Raw genomic sequence first — 18233 nt, forward strand, 5'->3', positions numbered from 1 at the left:
TTCACAGAATTGTAACTTCGAAGGGGACACTTTGTGCCCCTTGTCAGCCAGAAAATGTAAAACCGTGAGTGATGCATCTTCACAGTCAGTTTCCGATCTTGCAGTGATGAGAATGTCATCTACGTACTGTATCAGTGCTGTAGTGGTAGGCATATGAATACTGTCTAGTTGTCGTTTGAGTGGCTGACTGTAGATGCTAGGACTTTCTGTGAAGCCCTGTGGTGCTCTTGTGAATCTGAAGCTACGGCCTTTTAAACTGAAGCCAAAAAGATATTGGCTGTCTGGATGTATTGGGATACTGAAAAATGCGTTCTTCAGATCGATAACTGTAAAGAACGTAGCCTTCGCATCAATAGCAGTCAATAATGAAGAAATGTCCGGGACCACAGGGTACTGTGGCACCACACATTTGTTTAATTCTCGCAGGTCCACAACTAATCTATAGACAGGTGGTGTATTGGGATCAGTTCGTTTAAGAATAGGAAGAACAGGTGAGTTGCATATGTTTGAATCTGTCTCTACCACCACCCCTTGTGCAATGAGTTCATCGATTATTCTCAGTAACCCTACTTCAGCCTCAGGTGGGATTTTGTATTGTCGTATCCGTGGCAGCACTACTCCTTCTTTGAGGGTGACCTGGTGTGGTGTAATGTTCATGAAACCTACGTCAGTCGGGCCTTGTGTCCATAGGTGCTGTGGTACATTTTGGAGCCTGATGTCAAAATCTTTCATTACAAAATGTCCCTTGAAATCACGTAAATACAGTCGCACTCCTTCTGGCGAGCAACAGATAATTGCTCCCAGTTCCTTTAATGTCTTTATACCAAGTAAGTTTTCTGGACATGATTTAGTAAGCAGTAAGTCTGTTGTATGTATTAGTGGACCAACTCCTAAAGAGACTGGTTCTGAAACCTCATTAATAATAGGCTTTCCTGAAAAGCCCAGGGATATGTTCTTTGAGCCCGAGAGGGGTGCCCCTGGAACCTCGGAATGACTGATGGTAGTTCTACTCGCCCCAGTGTCAATCAAAAACTTTTTATCTTGTCCTAGTAAACGTGCATGTGCATAGGGACCCTCTTGGTCCACAGGAACTGGAATAAGGGGCAAGTCGAATTCCCTCTCTGGGCTGCTTCATGAATATGCTTGGTATTCTGGATAGTTAGTTTGAGCGTGCTGATACATTTGTGTTGTGGCTTGGGCTGGTGCAGGTGCATGGACAGGCGGTGGCGGCGGTGGAAACGTATCTGATGTCTGATGTGTGTTATTTTCCTTGGGAGGATAAGGACGTGGCTTTATTTTACCTATAGCTATATTGTGTTTCAGGACTGCACATTCATTTACGAAGTGACCTGGCTTCTTGCAATAATTACAGGTCCCACTAGTTTGTTTCGGGCTATTCTTGTTCGTGTTTGTGTTAGTGTTTGCCGGTGTCGATTGGGCCACCAGCATCTTCATTTATGTATCTTTCATGCGTCTCTTTTCCTGGTCGTGTTCCTCTCTAATTCTGTTCTGGTGATATTGTAACATTTGTAACATTTGGGAAGGGCTGTTTGCTTGCCAAGTACTCTCAACCTTCAGTACCCTATACTTTACCTCGGGTAGGGAATTTTCTACTAGCTTGCTCTCGAAAAGATGGGGATATGAATCGCTACTGGGCTTAAGGCCACTATTGATAGTAAAACATTTCTCAAACCTAGAGTAAAAATCGCTTGTGTCCTCGTCTGGTTTCTGTTTACAGGCTGAAATAGCATCCCAGTCTTCCTTTTTAGTAACTTATAATCTAGGCAAAACTTGTACAAGCAGTTCAGGTAAATCTTTAGCTCGGGGACCCAGACCAACCCCCGGGCCTCTTGCTTCTTCCTCTGTTTCCAACAGATCCCAGCTAATCTTTTTCTCTCCCACCTCCCAGTCCTTTTCTTTCAGCTTCTCGTAAATACCAGCAGGCAATAGTACTTTCAATAACTTTAGAATGTCAGCATATGTAGATTCTCCTAAGCGGAGAATGTCTTTTAGTTCTCGGTGAAAACCCCCCGGGTCTTTATCATGGGAGGGCAACATCTTTTTCATTTCCAGTATCTCTAATTTCGACAAGGGGGTGTAGACATACACCCGTTGCAGCACATTGTTTGCATCCTTTACAGGATGAACCTCTCGTAGGGGGTTCAGCTTGTCGTATAACTGTCCCTTATCCTGTGGTGGAGCGGGAAGCAGGGACCTATTCACGTATACTATATATTTGTGTCGCTGATCTAGGATGACATTAATCAATTCAGTACCCATGTTCATCCACCTGTCTAGTATTATGTCATCCAGCAACTTATACAATAGACCAGGACCAGAATATTGACTCTCATACAACGTAATCAAATGTTGGACCATGTAAACACCAGCTATGCGCTGTTCGTTTGGTGGGAGGCTCAAGAACGTTTGCGCTATGATATCATTATTATATGTATCATATTGAGATACCCACAGGGTGGCTGACCGTGCTAATTCATTTTCGGTCGGGGTGAGGGGCTGATCGTTACCTAACCATTTATTCACCGCTTTGTCGGTAATTTGGAATAAACTTTCAAGGGAATATCTTTCCTTTATAGCCGTTCCCTGTTTACGGTGATTGAGGCCCTTGGGCCTCTCGAACCGTCGGGCATGGCCCACGTATAGTACTCTGTCTTTGTCCCCTGCTTCGTCATCAGAGGATGACTCAGCCTTTTCGTCCGGTCCTGCTTTGTGTGAGGCTATTATTGCCTTTCGGATTTTGGTCAACATGTTGTCTGTCTGTCCTGATTTATCATGCTGACCGGCATCTATGCGATCACTCCAACCAATATAACAACGGTCTACGTCCCCGTCACCTTCGTCTTTTTCCCTGATCAGACAGTTAATTAGGAAGCGAAGGATATAGTTCTTAATAATTACTTTTCTATTTTGTATGGCTTCTGCTCTGCACTCAGGACCTTCCTCTGTTCTTATGAATGTGTACATTTTCTTTAGGTGTTTATCCATATCTGGTAATTTTTCCAAATCTGCGACTGCTCGTCTAAGCCTTAGTGAAAACACGAGCATTCTGCCCTTTCCTGGATCTGGATCATATATACATTCGGAGATGTCTACTTTTACTGTCGGCCCCCCTCCTGATGCTGTCCCGGATCCCTCCCCGCCGTCCTCGAGCTCCTGGAGCTGGGCTTGTGTTGGGGGTGCAGGGAAAGATCCGTCCACGTATGCTGGTGGGGATTCCTCTAGGTAGGTGTTAATAAACGTTTCGGATGCTGTTGGTTTTATTTTTCGGGGTACTTGCGGTGGCACTCTAATGGGTCTTTCTACTGGGGCCACTTTTGCTAGTTCCTCTGAAAGGACGGGATAAATACCAGCAACGACAGTATTTCTTTCTCTTTCAGTCTGCTCTCTTTTTACCCGTTCCCCTTGCTCCTGTAACTTCTTTTCTTTGGCTTTTTCAGACTCTTGTCTACTTCTCTCTGCTTTATGGAACTCTTTCTCTGTTCTTCTATGTGACTCCTTGCGCCATAATTCAATGGCATCCTTCTGAGCAGGTCTACATTTTCTCTTCCATAGCTCTTCCTCTACCTTCATAATGCATTCCGCATCCCACGTTCCCGTGATAGGCCATCTATACTTTGTCTCTAAATCCTTTGAGTAATCCACCCATAGTTCTAAAAACAACACGGCATCTAAACCATGCTTACAGTACATGAAATGTCCAGGTGTGTCTCTAGGCGGAATGTTAACTGGTTCCTCTAGTACACCTTTTCTGGTACATATCTTACGCAGTTTCGAAAACAACGGCATGTTGGAATGTAACCGAAAACAAAAATCACAATGACCCAAAAACAAAAATCACAATGAAACAAACTTACATAAAAACCTGACACATTCAAACCTAACTGAACCTGACTAAGACAATAACATTCATACAGTTAAATCGGTGCACCTGAATACTTGACTTGAATACTTGATGCATGCTCTTGAATACTTGAAAACATACCGGTCTCAGAAGTGAGACACGTCTTTACCGTGTTCATTAAATGAACCCGTCTTTATGCAACCCCCATGAAAAACTCACCGGGAAGCAGAACTTGAAGGCCTCGGACACTTGACGCTGCGCAGGGAATGGCGTATCTTTGGTGGATCTCTAGAAACCTCGGACACAGCTCTCTCGCAGGGTGGGCTCTGGGTCGGGACGATCTGCAATCCTCACCGCCTCGTATGGATGCCTGGTCGCAGTCCGTCTCCTTCGTTGGCCTGAGGGAGTTGGCGGGAAAACCCACGACGTGCGCACTTGAAGTCCGTCACGGCTGTGGAAGGGGGCAAAACTGGACCTTCATCTCCGGCGCGTGGGGAAAGAGATTTGTCCCTGTTCGGGCGCCATTAAATGTCGTAAATAAAGTATTACGCACTCAGAATTTCTATATGTATCAATATGATCATGCATAAAGCAAGAGGCTGAGTCTGTGGTATCAGGTTCAAAAGGGCTTTATTCAAATAACTCGAGTTATAGGGAGAATAGTTCCATCACCACAAGGGATCAGGAAGGGTCTTCTGCTCAGAATATTCTCAATCTTTATTCACAGAGTACAGTATATATACATTCAATATTATACGTAAGCAGGAGCGCTTCAGGCAGAGCATGAGAGAATGAGATAAGAGCATGTGGGCGTGTAAGTAGGCGTGAAGGTGGGCGTCCATGAGGGCGTCCACGTGATGATCATTGGTGAATGTCATAGGTGGGTAGATACCTGGAGGGGGTTGCGTGGTCAGCTGGAACTTTACTGGAACTTTGCCTTACTTGTGCTCAACTCGAGCATGACGTGTAACTGATGTGGGGAAGGGCTGCTGTGCAATCAGGGAGTCTGGAAGTGAGACCTTCAGTGTCAGGACGACCAGTACATCTTGTATTATCTGATATCTATAGTCCGGAGCAGGGACTGATTTGTGACATAGGTTGCCCATCACCAAGAGCCGATGTGGCATCTATTTCTTCATTCACTGCGTAGGCCTTACATGGGGCTATGGGCTTTTCACTGACGTGAGCTTTGCAATCACACAAAAAGAGACAGAAAGGCTCTCTCCTTTGCAGACGGGTTGTGTTTTTATTCCTCCTTCTCCAGGCAGGAATGTGGTTCAGTAGGAGTAAGCAGATAACCGTGCTCAATACTGTCTCGGCACCTCGGACAGGGCCCCTTTGGCTGAGGCCCAAGTGTGCAAGGCCAAAGATATGCAGCTGCAGCTCTCAGAGCGTCTGAGGCCTGAAACCTCTTTTCGGCTCTGGCTGAGCCACAAAAACGGGCTTTCATGAAAATGACACGAGTACAGGAAAACATGATGCAAAACGTGTAGGCCTCAATGCAGATTTGTCGTTTCTCTCATGGGAGACTGGATGATAGCATAAGCATCATGATAGACAGGCCATGGAGGGGAAATGCATGGGATACATGCATGTGTACATAAAGCGTTGGGGGGCACATAGGGGACACATAGGTCTCATAATTTTTATTTCCTCAATTAGAAGGAACAAGTCACAGACTAAAAGGCATTGCCCACTGAGGCTCCAGGTCATCAAACACAGTGGACAGTTCCACATGATTCCACACTGCTGCAGATATAACTATGCAGGTACAGCCTGCAACAAAAATAATTACCATGAAGAAGAAGATATATGGGACACTTGTTCACTTGCCACAGAGTGCATCACTCCATTCAGGTCACACATGGTAATAAGAGATTTGGAAGAGATTACCATGACATTCAGCACAAAATATCTAGTGTTTTTATTTGTCACATGTATAGGCATGTATGAACTGTACGCGGATGTATGACGTTACAACGCATACATTTACATCGCGGTACACTACATCGCGGTTTTGACAACGCAAGTCGTTACAACGACTTGCGCTAGATGGCGCTCTAGGACAAGGTATAGAACTTAGGAGTAGTATAATTTACTATTCCAACTCCAGTCTACGTACAGTAGGGAAGGTGTTGGATAGTAAAGTATACTATTCCTTGTCCTAGAGCGCCATCTAGCGCAAGTCGTTGTAACGACTTGCGTTGTAAAAACCGCGATGTAATAGCATCGCGATGTAATCCCCGCGTTGTAAACGATGTTTCCCACTGTACGCATTACAAGATTGAGATTTTCCTAGCCTTGGTGTCAGTAAGGCTGCCTTTTGTCAAAGACTTGGAGGCGAGTATTATTCAGTCTTTTATTGCATTATTTTAACAGCAGTCAAGCAAGAACTCCATTTTCACATATAAACGAAAGAAAAACTACAGTATGGCATCAGAATGAACTCACCAATCGGAGGTGGAGAAACGTAATAATTATGTTGATTGCGAACAACAAGTCCTCTTTTCTTGCAGTGAGAAGTTAACCAGGTAAGGAATTAAGCACAAGAACTGAATTAAAGGTCAATAACATGATGAAAAGGACCACAAAACAGTCCACGAAGGTACGAAGAACATGGAAAAAATGTGGGATTAGAAATTCATGATGGCATTCTGAATCATGCAAGAGGGAGACTGCTCCATCCGTATTGAGAGGGAGTGCTGGTAGAAGGAGCGGGCACTGCAAAAGAACAACAGTAGGGAGGGTTAAAAAATAGAGGTGTATAATACTCATCTCTATGTCTTTAATAAAATCTTGCTTTTCTGACACCAAGGCTAGGAAAATCTCAATTTTATGACAAGACACGAAAGCTCCCATTATGCATGTTCAAAGCATAGCATAATAGAATCAGAAACATAAGCAATTGGTTTACAATAAGAAATTCTAAAAGTATTTACATTTGACCAATCTCCAGATTTGAGAATATCGTGTAAAGAAGCCCTGGCCCAAAAGGCCCGAGAAGCCATGGCACCTCTGGCTGTATGGGTGCCAAAAAAGTCTATATTACTACTAGCTAGGGACATAATCCATTTGACCCAACGGGCAAGGGTGGAGAAAGAAACAAGCTTATGAGGTTTTGGAAAGAAAATGAGTAATTGAGAACAAGAAGAAGAGGCTCTCAACTCTGCAATATGATCCACATAACTCTTTAAATAGTTTCTAACACACAGTTTGGGTTGAGAAGGGAAAAGGGGATAATGAATGGAAGGCAACTTAGTTTTGGTACTTCTATGAACTTGAAAAGAGACACCTAGAGAAGAATAATGAAAGGAAGACACATCCAAAACTTTCACATCAGAAACACGTTTCAAAGAAATCAGACATAAATGCATAGTGAGTTTGGCTGAAAGCTGTTTCAGAGAGAAAAATTATCTTGCCATGAAATAAACAATTCAAGTACCAAATTGACATGCCACATAGTATTGTACTTGAGGACTGAAGGTTTAACATGTCTTGCTCTCTTTAACAGATGACAGATTGAGGGATGTTCAATGGGTCTGCCATCCACTCTATGATGTTCGGCTTGCTGATTTGTATGTATTGATACTGCGGTACGCTTTACCATGAGAAGCTAAGGAAGATAAGAAATTAATAATTAAAGTGACATCAGCTGAAAAGAGATCTGAATTCCTGTCCATTCACCAGCTACACCTGTCAGGAGTGAAAGGTTCAGAAGGGTACCTAGGCAAGAAAGATGCCAGATCAGACCTCAGTACTCACTTCCCCTCTATGGTAGGCTGCGCTGAGTCACTCCCCTGACTCTGGTCTCCCTATTGATGAGAATTATATTAGGGACGCGGTCGTGGAATTCTAAGATGGCCGCACTCGATAGATGCGGAGGTTATCGGTCTAGTCTTTTACTCGCGAGCGACCGCAGCTGTGAAAGCGCCCGCTCGCGAGTACCGGTGCGCACTTCAACTGAATTCCTGTGAGAAAAGGCAGCGTTTGAGCAGAGCGATGCCTTCCTGAGAAGTTCGATGATACTTGGGCGCTGGTGACGAGAAGATGGACAGCTAAGTCACCCTAGAGTGCTAATACTATTTTTCCGTGCAATAATTCTTGTATGAACTGTTAATGCTAATCAGGAGACAACACCGTCGATGAGTTTGACCAGTCTTTCTCAGACCATGTGTGCGTTGGAGATTCCCAGGATTCTGCAAGAATATCAGGATTTAGTCTCAGTATTTGATGAACAAGAAGTCAAGAAACTACCGCCACATCGAGAATATGATTGTCGGATAGAGTTGGAGCCAGGAGCATCATTGCCGTGTCGTAGGATATATGCGCTTTCTGAAGTAGAAAATCAACACCTAAAGGAGTATGTGGAGCAATATTTGGCAAACGGCTTCATCCGTCCATCCCAATCTCCCGTTTCATCTCCCCTCTTCTTTATTCCGAAGAATGTGTATTGACTATCGGGCCTTAAATTTAGTCACAAAGAAAAATCGATACCCATTACCGTTGATTTCCGAACTGCTGGATCAAGTTAAGGAGGCGAAGGTATACACCAAATTGGATTTGCGTGGAGCCTATAATTTGGTGCGCATAGCAGAGGGAGATGAATGGAAGACTGCATTCCAAACCCGGCTGGGTTTGTTTGAATATCAGGTTATGGCATTCGGTTTGTGCAACGCCCCGGCGGCTTTCCAACATTTTGTAAATTATGTATTAAGGGAGTTTTTGGATCGTTTCGCCGTTGTCTACATCGACGACATTCTCATTTTCTCAGCAAATCTGGAGGAACATGTTCAACATGTACGTGCCATCTTGAGCAGATTATTGGAAAACCAACTGTTTGTTAAGTTGGAGAAATGTGTGTTCCATGCAAACCAGGTGGAGTTTTTGGGGTTTGTTCTGTCGTCCGATGGAGTTTCTATGGATGAGGCTAAGATAAAGGCAATAATGGATTGGCCTTCCCCACAGAATGTAAAAGGGGTGCAGAGTTTTATTGGGTTTGCCAATTTTTACAGGCGCTTCATTCCTCAATTTTCAGAAAAGGTTTGCCCATTGCCTGCTTAAGAAGGAGATCACATTTGAATGGAATGACGATACTGAAAAGGCCTTTGTGGAACTTAAGAAGATTTTTGTCACAGCACCTGTTGTGCAGCACCCAAATCCTGAGAAACCCTTTTATGTGGAAGCTGATGCGTCCAATTTGGCAATTGGGGGAGTTTTGTCGCAAAGACACAAGGTTACTGGACAGCTTCATCCGGTAGCATACCGATCACGGAAATTATCTGCTGCAGAAATAAATTATTCAATTGCAGACAAAGAATTGCTAGCAGTGAAAGACGCATTTCAAGAATGGCGACACTATCTGTTAGGAGCGAAGCATGAAGTGACGGTGTTCACGGATCATCGAAATCTGCAATTTTTAAAATCAGCGCGAACGCTCACTCCTAGGCAATTGAGGTGGTCTTTGTTTTTTGCCGATTATAATTTTGTGCTGACTTATCGTCCCGGATCTGCAAATGGAAAGGCTGATGCCTTGTCTCGTCTTTATTCTGGAGATGATGTAGGCAAGAAAAAAGAGGGTTTGATAATTCCATCAGAAAAAATAATTGGAGTCATCTCCTATCCAGAATTTGAAGGCAAGTTAAGGAAATCTCTTTCGAAGGATGAGTTGAGGAACTGGGTCAAGGAAGGAACCGGAAGGAAGATCAAGAATGGGATGCCCTATTTTTTGGAAAACCTTTTTGTACCCAACGATGAGCTTCGTTTGGAAGTAATTCAACACTGTCATGATTTGCTGGCTGGTCACAAGGGAGTCATGAAAACTTTGGAATGAATTCAGCGAGAATGTTGTTGGCCCACCATGGAGGCTCAGGTGAGACAATATGTGTCAGCCTGTGAGCAATGCATCAAAGGGAAGCCTTCTAGATCGGCCCCACAAGGGTTGTTGCAACCCTTACCTCCAGCCCCCTATCCATGGCATACTATTTCCATGGATTTCATCGTGGATTTTCCCTCTAGTCAGGGCTATTCGACTATATGGGTGGTGGTTGATCATTTTACAAAGATGAGTCACTTTGTCCCTCTGAAGTCTATTCCAACTGCCCCTCAATTATCCGTCGTGTTCACACAGCATGTAGTCCGGGCACATGGTATTCCCAGGCTGGTTATTTCAGACAGGGACCCTCAGTTTGTTTCTCATTTTTGGAGAGCCTTTCTTAGGAGACTGGAGATTGATTCTCGTTTGTCTACCAGTTTTCATCCTGAGACAGATGGGCAAACGGAAAGAGTAAATCAAGAACTGGAGCAATACTTGCGCTTGTTTTTGATGGATCACAAGGGTGAATGGCCGAGTCTAATTTGGGCAGCAGAATTCGCTTACAACAATGCTTCCCATTCCTCCACGGGGTTTTCTCCTTTTTATTTAAATTCTGGGAGACATCCTAACACCTTAGTGGGAAAACAGAAGAGTGAGGTCCCAGGCGTAGAAGAGGTGGTACAGGAGTTACAAGGGGCCTATAAGGTAGCTACTGACAATTTGATCAAGGCTAAGAGTTCATATAAGAAACAAGCTGATAAGAAAAGACGTGCTAGTCCCATTTATGAATCTGGTGACAAGGTGTGGATTTCGACCCGAAATATGCGCCTTAAAGGGAATCGTAAATTTCAACCTCGTTTTGTGGGTCCTTTTCTAGTAGAGAGAATGGTGAATCCCATGAGTGTGAAGGTTAAACTTCCACCTAGATTGCGGTTATATCCAGTTTTTCATGTCTCTCTGCTGAGGAAGAATCCCACAAATTTGAGAGTTAAGGTTCCGCCAGCTTCTGTTCAAGTTCAATCTTTGGAAGAGTTTGAAGTTAAAAGAATCTTAGACTCCAAAATCAAGAAAGGGAAATTGTTCTATTTGGTCGATTGGAAAGGATACGGCCCTGAGGAGAGAACTTGGGAGCCTGTAGATCATTTGCACGCCCATAAGCTGGTGAAAGAGTTCCATAGGACACATCCTTATAAACCTAATAGGAGGGAGAGGGGGGCCTGGGTGGGAGGTACTGTCAGGAGTGAAAGGTTCAGAAGGGTACCTAGGCGAGAAAGATGCCAGATCATACCTCAGTACTCACCTCCCCTCTATGGTAGGCTGTGCCGAGTCATTCCCCTGACTCTGGTCTTCCTATTGATGAGAATTCTATTAGGGACGCGGTCGCGGAATTCTAAGATGGCCGCACTCGATCGATGCGGAGGTTATCGGTCTAGTCTTTTACTCGCGAGCGACCGCAGCTGTGAAAGCGCCCGCTCGCGAGTACCGTTGCGCACTTCAACTGAATTCCTGTGAGAAAAGGCAGCGTTTGAGCAGAGCGATGCCCTCCTGAGAAGTTCGACGATACTTGGGCGCTGGTGGGGAGAAGATGGACAGCTAAGTCACCCTAGAGTGCTAATACTATTTTTTCGTGCAATAATTCTTGTATGAACTGTTAATGCTATTCAGCTTACAATTGAGAGAACTGGTTGGTGGAGGCTTCAGAAGAATTCTCTTACTAAGAGACAGAATTTCCGCATTAGTTTGGATATATTGAGAATACCAAATACCTCTCAGTCAAGGAGGCAATTGGCAATTTGCATAAGGTTATTTTGCCAGTCAACTTTGGAGATGGAAAATAATTGTATAAAGAGACAAGACTGAACAATTGAAAAGCATGTAGATATAATTATATATATATAATTGTACTTACCTTCACTCGTCCTCGACGTAATTGCTGAACTACTAGAAGAGAAAGGTTATCAGAACTGTACTACTTCATCTGGCAATTAGGACAAGAAAGTGCAAGTATAGAAGGAAAACTAACATCAGGTTCAGGTGTAAGAAAGGTAACCAAGGTATAAGCTGAGGTTGAGAATTGTTAGTTGACAGAAATTACATACAGTTTGTCTTACAGATTCCGACAAGACATCACAACACCTAACCAGTGTAGAATAGAGCTAGAACAAGCATTGATCTGCACTATTAAGAGAGCGGCAAGCACTGTGGGAAGACAGGTAACATAAGAGTGGTAGAGGAATAAATAGTGGGTAGAAGGAAAACAACTGTGGTTACATGATATTATTTGTTACAGGGTTCTACACCAAGAAGATTAGAATCCAGTCAGAAGAAGACGAAGCAGTGCAGTCTCTCTTTCTCATTCCAACTCCCCTTTCCCCCTCTCACCTACTTGTGAGTGTCGAAACTCGCAATTAGGGTAGTCGGGAATTGAGGAATACGCATCGGCTCCTGTTGAAGCTACAGTTTGGTGTAGGTACATGACAACACCAGGCGAGCAAGGCTGATATGTAAATCCTTGACGTACAAGGAGCCCATGATTGCTGAAGGAGGCTGATAGTTTCTTCCGAAATTCCTGGGGTTCTCCAGGATGACCTGAAATTCTCCAAGCGATCAAAAAACCAGGGATCCTGACAAAATCATATAGTGTGGTTGACCTAGAGGATTGAGTAGTAACTCGGAAACTCGAGGAATGCAAACTGGAAAATCTGAGGCCATCTCTAAGAGTGTGGGATACCAAGGTTGGGCTTTCCAAAATTGAGTTTTTAAAATTAGAAAAGATCGTTGTCTGCAAGCTTGATCCAGAACTTGTGCAATAGGAAGAAAATGAGGAAAATCATACAGCAGGGTCTGAGGGCAAATTTGGAGAAAATAATTCATAGCCAGGGCTTGAGGATCAGGTCTCCCGCTGAAAAAGGAAGAACGTTGGGAGTTGAGATGGGAAGCAAAGAGATCTAGCGACATTCTGCCGAAGATGGAAGAAAGGTGATTGAACACTGAAGGATGCAACTGCCAATCGCTGGAATCCTGGAAGATGCCTGCAAGGTGCCTGCAAAACCACTATGTTTAACTTCCCTGGAAGGTAAACAGCTTGCCCTGAAAGATTGGGTTGAAGACAATAATACCAACAATGTTTCGCAAGCTCCATTAGAACTTTGGATTTTGTGCCACTGAGGTGATTGATATATCTGACAGCAGTCAAATTGTCCATTTGAGGAAGGATGGCACAACTTACTCTTTCTTTGGTAAATGAATGGATGGGAAAGGAACCTGCAAACATCTCTAAACTGTTGATATGCAAGAAGGACTCCTTCAGAGACCATACGTCTCCAGTCAAGAACTGAATACATCTTACGTCCCAACCAGTCTGACTTGCATCAGATTGTAATTCAAGATCTGGGATGTCAGAGAAAATAGTTCATCAGTTCAAAGCATCTAGATGTTGAAGCCACCAAAGAAGCTCTTCTTTGGATTCTTGATCGAGGGAAATGGGATCTGAGTAGGCAAAGCCTCTGCAAAGATGCTGAGTTCTTTTTTTCTTTGACAAGCACGATAATGGAGTGGGTCAGGAAAACATGGGTTGAATTGAAGAGGCTGGAAGGTGTACCTAACAGGCCAGAGACCTGATGGGGAGAAGAAAGGAAGAGTTAGAGAATGATGGATTTTCTTCTTTATGATAGATACCTTGTGAGGTGAAAGTTGAAGAATAGAGCGGGAAGTGTCTATCAGGAAACAGAGAAATTCCAACTGCTAAGTCGGGATCAAAGCCAACTTCTGTATGTTTACAAGAAAACCTAAACAAAACAGGAGATTCTGGAAAAGATATAAATGAGTAAGGAGAAAATGTTTGTCCTGGGCCATGATGAGAAAATCATCGAAACAAACAATATGAATAAGACAAATATCTTGACTTCCGAGAAAGGCAACCACTGGTCTGAGAATTTTGGTGAAACACCCAGGGGCTGAGGACAGGCCGAAGGGTAGTACATTGTAGTAATAATTAAAATTTTGCCGTTGAAACTGGAGATAATTCATGTGAGACAGCTGTATAGGGAGAGTAAGATAGGCATCCTGAAGATCCAGTCTGACCAACCAATCTTTTTGAATGAGAATGTCTCTGAGATGTAATATGGTTTCCATCTTGAAATGATGGTAAATGAAAAAGTTGTTAACATGTCTTGGATTCAAGACTAAGCGAAATTTCTTGTTCTTTTTCTGCACAAAGAAAATGGTGTTGAGTAGTCCCGAAGGATCAAAGGAAGTCTATTTTATAGCCTGTTTGGAGAGAAGACACTGAATTTCGTTGTTTATGAGGTTGTTTTGCTCTTGGAAGAAATGGAGACAAAGAGGGAGTTGATGTTGAATCGGGGATTGGTAAAACTCTACGAGATACCCATGAACTGACTAGATTATCCAGGGACCTGTGGAAAGAAAAAGCCATGAATTCACAAGTAAGGCCAGTCTGCATCCTACGGAAGGAAGGCCAGAACTGGAATCACTTACCAGAGTACTGTTCTTCTTTGTTCCTGTAGCCTCTCATTCGGTAACATCTGGCACGGTCGGGGTAGAATGGAGGCTTGTACCCTGAATAGGACTCGGAATGACCAGGATTTAGACCACCCTAAGGTATCTGGCAGAATCAAATCAAAGCTCTTTAGGCTAGGAAGTGCTAGGTAGGAGTATACATTTATGTATTCATATAGTCTATAAATTATCACAAGGAGGGACAGGGGGCTTGATAGGTCCAGCATACGGGCCCTGGCCAGAAGTGGGGGATAGAAGGGTATACTGTTCCTAGGTGAACTAAGGAGGGAAGGGGGAGGAAGGGAATAGGCAAGTTGGGAAAGGTAGGTGCTCAAGGTAGCAGAAGAGTGAGAACTCGTCCAGGGATAGCTCCACTCAGGAGCAAGGGCCCCTCACACATCCCTGGGGGTGTAATGCTTTATCATAGGGCAGCACCTTGTTGGGCCGGCGCTACAATGCCCAACGGGCCCCACGGGGGGGCTCTTTGCTGGAGATCTTCTCGGTTTTGCAGCAGTGATGCTAGATGATATTATGTGTGGGCAAACCTGTGTGGAGTGAGTAGAGTGGGAACGTGCAAGTGCAATTTAAAAATGGGTCCAGGATACCCCCAGAGGAATTTTATTCGCGGAGAGTCTGGGCTATCGATAAAAACAGACTAAAGAAGTCACAAACTTAGAGGGGGAATTAGACCTGTGTCAGTTCTTATGAAATGTGCAGAGGGGTCAACATGTGGGGTCAACATGTCTATTGCCTTTTTAAAAATCGAACAGGATCTCGGCAATCCGTCAGGACCTAAGAAAATCGTCTACTCTCAAGGGGGCGGTGAATGATTTGCAGCAGAGGTCAAAGGTCACGTCCCCTTATGTTAGGATGCTTTAGTCATCCTGTTATGTGAAAAAATATTTTAAATGAAAAGGGAAAAGTGAGGTACAATGATACCTTCTGGAAATAGGTGCACCTAAAGAAAAGGAAAGGTCAACATACAAGTCAATTAGTACTTGATGAGGCAAAGTTTGGGACTCCCTGAAATAAAATATAACCAAGGAGGGGGAAGAAAGAAGAAAAAATGGGGAATGGGGAAGCAGAGGAGTAGGAAACTATGTTGCCCAAGTGGAGGAAGAAAGGACAAATGAACGGCACAAAGATGGAGACCAAGGCAGTTAATACTTCTGGAAAAGAGGCACATACAAATATACAGTAATATATTCCATGCTGAACACTAGGCATCTAAATTGCATAAATGTGCTAAATACCCGTGCATCTCCAAGTAAGTGTATGTGGCCAAGTAGTCATTGAAAACAATTTGTGTGGTGCTGTAGTACCTGGTGCTGGTGATATAAAAATCATTATCAAAAAATATTTGATTTCACGGTTGAGGGAATTGGACCAAGGGGGCCCAATTCTATACAAATAGTTGAAAGATTTGTATTGAAGGTAGGAGAAACAGGTAGTGAGGAGGGGTAGGAGAAGCAGGTTATAGTTAAGACATAGTCCCACCGTGACTAGATGTGATCACATATATAGTACAACTTTTGCAGTGGGCGTATGATCAGGCCATGTGGTTAACATATTGTGACTGGCTATATCTGTCCATTATGCAGTCTCTCTCACCCAATGGACCACTCACCGGAATGATCTGGTAGTTATGCCCCAGCAGGGACAAGCCAGTGTAATCTCGTGAGTCATGAGTGAAACCACTCTGAAAAATAGCAAGTGTGTGGTTACAATGTTAAGCACTCCAAAAATGTTGAGGAGGGTGGTATCTATAACATAGGGAGTGCACAAGGTGGGGACGTGATAGGAAGGGGCTGTGTGGCAAGGTAATCCTGGTTGTAGCTGTAATCATACTGCCATTGTACAGGGAACAATACTGGGTGTCTATCAGTTACAATAATGGGTAAAACAGCCTCGGGTGCAATGGCCACACCGGAAAGGTGACTAGGGGTCCACATTTACTGGGCGCACCTGTGGTCCCACACTGGTTAAGAATGTGTGGGATGCTTCACACAGTCCTGGGCGTGCTGGGGAAGATATATATGAGGCCATAAGGTGCAAGATAAGTTTGCTAGGAGCCGGGGTGTCAAGGGCAAGCAGCGGAGATCACACTGGAGTTGCCGAAATGCACTGTTCAGAAATGCTCGGGCAGGCTGCTAATGTATGTGCAGTCGATTCGAAAGCAGATCCAGGGAGCCTGTGGGACGCTGCAAAAATGGGGAATCAGGGTAGTACCAAAGGTAATCCTTGACCAGTATCGAGTGCCGCTAACTTGGTTACCATCAAAAGGGAACGCATGGGTCTCTACGGGAGTGAGAGACTGAGTCCGCTTTGTGGGAAAATATGGAAATGATTGAGATAATAACAGAAGACCGCCAGGGAGTGGGAAAAATGATAATTAGTAGAAGCAATTACCAGGAACCGTCATGGAGTGAGGGGGGATACAGGTATCTATGGATAGTGGAAGGGGTATCCATATACATCATGGCAAGCACTTACTTGTGTCCTCAAGATTCCCAGTTCAGGACCTACCCGTCGCCACTCATTCCAGGATAGATTGACTGGTGCTGGAGCCGTTAGTTAAAGGGAAATGGACGATGGCCAGGAGGGCAACGGGAAGGGTCAAGCCTGCTAAGATGGGCGCCATGTTGGAATGATGTGTGGTTTACTAATGATGTGGCCATTTTAGAAGGGAGTTTTATGTGCTGTTGAAGACATGGGGGCCATCTTGGAATGGCTAGGTGATGCCAGGGTGATAGTAACTGTATGAAGGATGTAACATTGGAGGGGCACCCAGGGCGACCAGTATTGTACCACTCATCTGGTCAAGGAACAGATGAGAAAGACTACTGTGATGCCACAGAAAAGTGGGGGGAAGAGGAGTGTGCGATCCATCATGTGTGGGTGAGCATGGGTATCAGTGTCGACTAAAATGTTATTGGAGAGTACCGCCAACAGTGGGGCTCTACCAAAATAGAGGTGTGAATTGAGTGATATGATCACCATGGTTCGCCAGAGGTATAGTACCGCAGCTCACAGGAGGGGGGGTGGGGTTGGGTTGAAGAATGGCTGGTCCATAAATAAAGTCGGATAGTAATTTGATGGGTACCAGCATCAAAGTGGATCTACATGAAAGGGGATGCGGATTATGTAGTCCATGGTCTGGACACCAGGGTTTGTGAGGTATGAAATGCCAGGGTACTAAAGCTGGTGGAGAGACTGCATAAAATGAACCACTGTTTGTTAAATACTTCACACAAGTGGGCCCTAGATAGAGCTTGGTACCAGTCTTGTGTTCCAGAAATGTGCAGTGAAGTCAGGGTCTTGTCTGGTGTGACTAGGCAGAGGAGTGGGATATCAGTGTGTCACCTCTCCCCACGGTATGTAATTATTCATGCCTGTCTGATGTGTTTTTAAGCGAAGGACCCATCTTTGTTCCCTGAGTAGGAGAGCATGAGGGGTGAGGCTGGCGTTTGCTTCCAGGACTGTCCACTCAATGACATCAGGTGTGTGTTGTTGTTCCATGTAAAGAGTAAGTAGTATAGTCATGCTTTTCTTGCACCTTATGTTGCTTTGATGCTCAGTAATACGTAATTAAACTGCCCATGTGGTCATGCAGATGTAGCGTAGCTGGCAGGGGCATGTGAGCATGAATACACAATTACGTGTATTGCAATTCGTGTGAGTTTTCTGAACCCAAGCGTCAGAGGTGCCTATGTCCACCTGATATTTGATATGTGCTGAATACTTGGGGTGGTGACAACTTACACTGTTAGGAAGTTCTGCCTTGATTGGATAAAACCCTCAACACTGTTTCAGGTAAAACACCACTTGTCTCTTTATCTAATGAGCTGGGTCTCAGGGACTTTTTATTAGGTATTCAAAGCCACATCACAGGTGCTTCTTGTATGCCACATACAACAAAATATGAAAAGTCTCACAGCAGGATACTGCTGAAAGATTGCAGGAAATTGATTGGGCTAATTTACAATGAGCTCTGGCAGTAATTGACAATAGTATTACCACCTTATCCTCTAGGATATACTC

The sequence above is a fragment of the Triturus cristatus genome, chromosome 8 (genome assembly GCF_964204655.1).
Source record: "Triturus cristatus chromosome 8, aTriCri1.1, whole genome shotgun sequence".
Classification (NCBI taxonomy): Eukaryota; Metazoa; Chordata; class Amphibia; order Caudata; family Salamandridae; genus Triturus; species Triturus cristatus.